Source organism: Lissotriton vulgaris, chromosome 5 (assembly GCF_964263255.1).
Source record: "Lissotriton vulgaris chromosome 5, aLisVul1.2, whole genome shotgun sequence".
Lineage (NCBI taxonomy): Eukaryota > Metazoa > Chordata > Amphibia > Caudata > Salamandridae > Lissotriton > Lissotriton vulgaris.
The window spans coordinates 1532312547-1532319422 of NC_141693.1; the positions used below are offsets into that span (position 1 = coordinate 1532312547).

At 45.3% G+C, this 6876-nt stretch overlaps 1 pseudogene; it reads right to left on the minus strand.

Moving 5' to 3' along the window:
• Positions 1 to 2071: 2071 nt before the first annotated feature.
• Positions 2072 to 4519, minus strand: LOC147712950 (uncharacterized; annotated as a pseudogene).
• Between the last annotated feature and the right edge of the window lie 2357 nt (positions 4520 to 6876).

The following is a 6876-nucleotide window of genomic DNA, read 5'->3' on the forward strand; positions in this document are numbered from 1 at the left end:
CAATCAATTCTGCCGCTTAAGCTGAGTTATGTGGAATACGTGCAGCTTCAACGATTGTATGCAAAGTTGGGACAGCATATGCTGCAGTCGTGTCACCATTCGGGAGCTTGAAGCATGAACCATCCACCCATAAGGTACCATCGCATTCAACAAGAGGAGAATCTTGGAGGTCTATTCTCCCTTTCGTTTCTTCTTCTGTTCTAAGAAAACAATCATGCTGTTCTTCATCAATCTCTGTCTCAACTGGAATTGGCAACAATGTGGCTGGGTTTAATGTGCTGCATCTTTTGATGTGCACATGACTCGCTAACAAAGTTAGTTCGTAACCTGACAATCGAGCACTAGTTAAGTGCTGTGTCTTGGTTCTGTTTACCAACGTGTCCACTGCATGTGGAACCATTACCACTAACGTGTTATTCATCACTAACCCAGCAGACTGTCGAATAGAAACAGTTGCTGCTGCTGTTGCTCTTAAACAACTTGGCAATGCTTTAGCTACTGGATCCAACGTCGACGAAAAATATGCACACGGACGCTGCTTGTCTCCAAACAATTCTGTCAACGCTGATAATGCACAACCTTCTCGCTCATGGACATACAATGTAAAGGGCTTACTGTAGTTGGGGGTACCCAACACAGGAGCCGAACATAATGCTGTGCGTAATTCAGAAAAACTTTTCTGACACTCTTCGGACCAAGGCACGGGATTGGGTGTATCTTTACATGTTAATGCCACCAATGGTTTGGCCAGTAAAGAAAATTATGGAAACCACTGTCTACAGTACGATGTAATATCCAAGAAAGCACGCACTTCTCTCTGTGTTTTTGGCACACTTAATTTTCTTATTGCCTGGATTCTTTCTGGGGTCAGTTTCCTTCCCTCCTTCGATAAGAGATGACCTAAGTAGGTCACTTCTTGTCGACAATATTGCAACTTAGACAGGGACACTTTGTGATGCAGAGCACACAAATTACGCAAAAAGGAGCATGTGGCTTATTTGCATATTTCCTCAGAATCTGCCGCAACAAGCAAATCATCGACATACTGGATGAGGGTAGCGCCTTCAGGTAAAACAATCGTATCGAGTTGTGTTTTTAGAGCTTGACTATATATTGATGGACTTTCACAGTAGCCCTGAGGAGCGCGTTTAAAGCGGAAGCTTCGTCCTCCTAAACTGAAGCCAAAAATATCCCTACTTTCCTCAGCAATTGGGATGCTGAAGAAAGCGTTCTTCAAGTCAATCACTGAAAACCATGTTGCAGAGGCTGGAATCATAGTCAATAGGGCAGTAATGTCAGGAACAACTGGAAATTGTGGCACTACTATTTTATTCACCTCTCTAAGATCAATCACAAATTAGACCCCTCTCAGCCCCCTGTACACAGGGGGCTGAGAGGGGTCAGTTCATTTTAAAACAGGCAGAACAGGGCTATTGCAAACGTTGCCTCTTGTCTCTTCAATCACATCTTTCTCAATCAAATCATAAATGATCGCTAACAACGCTTTTTCTCCTTCACTAGAAATTTTGTATTGGGGAATTCGTGGCATCCTAACATTAGTTTTTAATGTCACAACATATGGTGGTATTTCCAAGAGACCCACATCATTAGGACCAGTAGCCCAAAGAATATTAGGTAGAGATGACAATTCTGTCGGATATTCCTCTCTTGACAAATACATTGGAGAAACCACTTCCTTACCTAGTGTAAGTTGCACTCCCGAAGGGGAACAGTACAAAGTCGCATACAATCTTTTTAACAGGTCCAATCCCAACAAGTTCTCACCACAACCTGTTGTCAGAATAAGGGGTGCTTCGAATTCATAAGGACCAACAGACAGGGACATTGGACTAGAAATCGGGTTCCTAACTGGGGCGCCAGAAAACCCTACAGAAACATTCATTTCGCCAGACAAAGGTGCGCCAGGGAGTTTTGAGTGCATCATAGAACTATTTGTAGCACCAGTATCCAACAGAAAAGGTTCTGACACACCTGATGTAATCACCTCAACGTATGGTCCTCTCTGATCTACTGGAACTGAAACAACTCCCTCTCTTTGTCTATGGCTGTCCTAGCAATCATTACCTTCCATATACTCATCTTCTGCATAGTAATCATCAGCGTAGTACTGAGTTGTCCTACCAGGTGCGTTATTCTGCTGATCAAACCTATTCATAGAATTTTGAGGTGGAAAGGAGCGTGTATTCTGAGGAACGTTTCCACGTCCTCTACCTCTAGGTGTTTGCTGAACACCTCTACCTCTTGTGTTTGACACACCATTTGTGCGCTGTAACAAGATAGGGCAACTATATTTAAAATGACCCTCTTCCTTGCAATACGAACACTGATTGGGACCTACAGGAACGCGTGGCTGATTGTACTCTACTCTTGGCTTTTGGAACTGTGGGGGTTGCTGATAATTATTCTGATAGTTATTCTGCCCACCATTATTCTGACCACTACCACCACGTGGCGGGTATGCTTGCTGTAACAGGACCTTCGTTTTTAACTCTTTAGTTTTCTTTTCTGCTCTTTCTTTCTCATCTTTGTCTCTATTTTCATAATATTGTGCAGTAGCCAATATCTGTGCTGAAGAGGAAACTGCCCACGAACTCTCTGAATCCTTCAACTATTTACACAACTCTGGAAGTAGGTTGTGTACAAATTAATCAACGAACAGTCGCTGACCACCTTCTGTACTCATGTCTCGACCACTGTGGTCGACAAACGTTTCTTCAAACCTGGTGAAGAAATCAGACACCGTTTCATCTTTCTTCTGCTTACACGCAGACAACTTATCCCAGTTTACACGCATCGCAGGCATTAGAATTTTCATGTAATTAATGATCCTACCAGGGAGTTCTGCCACCAAAGGCTCAGGTTTAGCACCACCAACTTGTCTAGCATCAGCAGCAGTAATATTTACCCATGTGTCACCTAACTCTTGATCATGATCTGCATGACGAATCTTTCCCCATAAAGGCTGTGGAACAATATTCCCAAATAACATATCGATATCAGCTAAATTCATGATAGAGGAGCCTGCAGTCTGTGATAATTCTTTGTAATATCCTGCAGGATTTTTACGGGGATCAGGCAATGTCTGCTTAAGGGCTAATACTTCAGCTCGCTTCCATGGGACATGTACCCAAACACGCTGAAAGTGTGGCGGAATAATCGGGTTAGCATTCGCGTCTCCATCTCTCCAAACTGGGGGAACTTCCCTCATGGGATATTGTCTTCCCTTCTTTTTGACAGAGGAGTCCGAATCAAACAATGACTTAGAAACACCTTCAGTCCTAATTGATAACAATGTTGCAATGGCTTTCCTAACATCTGAACCCACAATCGTGCCTTTTGAAAATTCGAACCGTACATGGCTCAACTCAGGCGGATTATAGTCCAAATCATTCTCTTCTAAATCTTCGCATAGAAAAATACACATTTTCTCAAAAACGTACCTCTGCTTTGATGCTTCCCACTGATGGAAGACATCCATAACAGATTCTAGCTCATATCTCATCGGGTCAGTAACCCATTTATGTGCCAAACGATCCAATACTTCTTTCTCACTAGAATCAGGCAGGTGGCTATGCAACTGTTTGTGTTCAGGGGTATTAGTCGGGCTTGCCGCTCCAAACAAAGGGTATAGAAGACTAGAAACAGTGCTTGCCACTCTCTGGGGGACAGACGGAGAAGTCGATGAAAAGACAAGTGGGAAGGCAGGGTGAGATAAGGCAGATGTAGAGGTAGTGTCAGGAGGAGTACCAGGAGTGGTAGTCGATACAGTAGTTAAAGTTGCAGGAAGTATAGGAAGAGCAGGTGTAAAAGCCGGTGACCCTTGGGAAGGCTGCACCGGAGGAATAGGAGCCAGCTGAAGAGTAGCTGGTGGGTGCTGTGGAGGAACAGGAGGTATAACAACCATGGATTGCACAACTAAAGGTTATGGAGGTGCTGTAGCATTTTGCGCATAGGGCGGTGGCGAATTTAACAAATGCGACATTAGGGGATCTTTTTCAAACTCTCCTGCTGCGTCTTGCTGAAGAGGCGGCAAAACTGGATAACATTTATCTATTACCATTTTACGTTGCCTGTGCAACTGCTCACTCATCTGTTCTTCTTTATTGTCTCTATACTGCATAGCAGCTTGCATTACAGAGATACCCCTTTCTCTCTTATCTTTCTTCGCTAGTTTAATTTCCTTTTGTTTGGCCTCCTTACGCCATAGGCGGAAAGAGTCAAACATTGCCGGCCGGGCTTTCTTCTTAAAAAGTTTAACTTCGAGATTATCTAGGATTTCAGTATCAAAACTACCATATTGGGGCCATTTTAAAACACCGTCGTTTCTGGTGTATTTGATCCACACTTCATTGTATGCGATGGGGCCTACTCCATATTTCACATATAGTTCATAGGTTGGAGTTCCAATCGGAGGAACCGGACACGAGTCCTCCAGTCGGGAGTCCCTATCTTTACAACCAAGACAAAACAAATTTCCAAGTCTGCTAAGACCAGGCATCTTCGCTCTCTAGTCTAGCTTCAAACTTCAAAGGATTATCGATTACGATATTCTCGTGAATACAAGAGTCCTTCGGCTTTGGCGCTTGCAAGTTCCAAATCAAAGTTGTCCCAAAAGGGGACACCAAACAAACTAAGGACTGGGAGACGCTCCACTTATACTTTACTGAGGTATCGATGACGTCACCAGAAGACTCGTCTATCGTTTCGCTCTACCAAACATCAAGGGTCCAAACCAGGGCGATAGTCAGGGCAGCAGTCCTTCATAGCCGTCGGGACGCGGGGAACCTCGCAGCAAAGACCTTCGGAACCACGTCGACATACAGGGGTCGCTGAAGTGGCTGTCCGTCCTCCGGAATTTTCACACGAAGCTCCTCACGAACCTCTGGCTTGGACCGGTACCACTGATACCGCCCTACGTTGGGCGCCAACTGAGGTACTGGGTTTTTCAGAACCGGTACTGATCCGGTAACCCAGCAGTGTCAGGGGCAACACCCAAAGACCTCGAGTACTTTCCTGATTCAGACCACAGAAACACGAGTCTTCTAGGTGAAGTCAAGATCGAATTTATTGGCTGCAACCAAGTAACAAGCATCCTAGAAGTACAACAGCACGGTGTGTATATTCTCAGGAGACTGCTCAACATTACAGAGCCAGGCTTCTCTTTTTATACAGAATTTTAGGCTTCAGGCAAGCATTCTTAGATTTACAGTGCAAACATTCTTGGATTTACAGTGAGCTATTCATATATTTTCATTACAAAGAAAAAAAAATGCAGAGTCATGATGACAAGTCCACATTTTAGTGTGTCCAGTTCGTGATCAATTACCCGGCAAGGCCCAACATTTCCATCAGATATCGATGTACCCTCAATAAAACCGGGCTCCTCCTCATCATAAAGCAAAAGAAGAGAAAAGAGCAAGGACAGGTGTGAGCAAGATTTGGGCGGGGGTGTGTGTGCGATGGGAACAGTTTATGGCCTGTTGTGCTTTGATGCTATCTCGTTCGGCCACTGGGAGGGGAACTTACCAAACAGGTTTGGCTTGGGGCAATGGTTCCAGCTTGCCCAGGTCACAGAAAAGTCAATTAAGGTGTATGTGTCCTTTGATATCGAATTCAGCTGTGGTTACAAGTCTATGTAAAGGGCAACTCACAAAATGGCTGCCAAGCGTAAAATGGAACCCAAGGGTTCAAAAACGAAAATGACGATTTCGAGGTGAAATCGTTACTTTATTATGACGAAAATGCTTGTGCATAGTGTACTAGCCATTATCGGTCTTTTGATATAAAAATCTTCATGCTACGACAAAGTTTGTTGCATGAGTCCAGAATTTTCAGAACTACAGCTTTGTACTCCCCACAACAGTGCCCAGTCACAGAGTTCTTGTCAGTCCTCCCCCCTCGTGTGAGGTGAGCTTGGTTCAGTGTGAGCTTGCTGGGCCATTTGGGTGGGTAGGTATTGTGAGTGACTGTAAGTCTCAGAATGCTCTTGGCTACATCCCTTTCCCAGCATGCCCTCACTTCCCTCCTTCTGACTCTGCTTCCCTGTGAGGGGATGTGCTTCTGCAGACAAGGTGGCTGAGAGTGGAGTTCTAGTGTTTGTTAGTGGCCAATTCCCAGTGAAGGTTTGTACTCTGCACAATAGTGCCCAGTCACAGAGTTCTTGTCAGTCTCCCCCCCATGTGAGGTGAGCATGGTTCAGTGTGAGCTAGCTGGGCCATTTGGGTGGGTGGGTATTGTGAGTGGCTGAAAGTCCCAGCATGCTCTTGGCTACACCCCTTCCCAGCATGCCCTCACTTCCCTCCTTCTGACTCGGCTTCCCTGTGAGGGGGTGTGCCTGTGCTGACAAGATGGCTGACAGTGGAGTCCTGGTGTTTGTTGGTGGCACATTCCCAGTGGAGCTTTGTACTCCCCACAACAGTGCCCAGTCACAAATCTCTTTTCAGCCCCCCCCATGTGAGTTGAGCATGGTACAGTGTGATTCAGAAAAGGGGGTGGTGATGAACAGAGTGTCTGAATTAAGCAGACCACTCTTACCCAGTCCAAAGATCAGGGCTTGATCCATCACCGTTATTTATCTCACTGCCCCATCCCAGCTCAGAACCTGGCTATATGCAAATCAGTCTGTCCCTGGCCCAGTGCATCATGGGAACAGGGCAGACTAAACTACCAAGCCAATTCTTCACCAGAAAGGAGACGAGCTACCGGGGACCGGTTTCTGGCATTTCAGCCGTCTTCGGCCCGGCTTGCTTGAATCCTGATGGAGCAGTGAGAAAGGGACTCATGTCTGAGTATACCCTGCCACACCTATAGTGGCCAAAAACGATTCAGAAAAGGGGGTGGTGATGAACAGAGTGT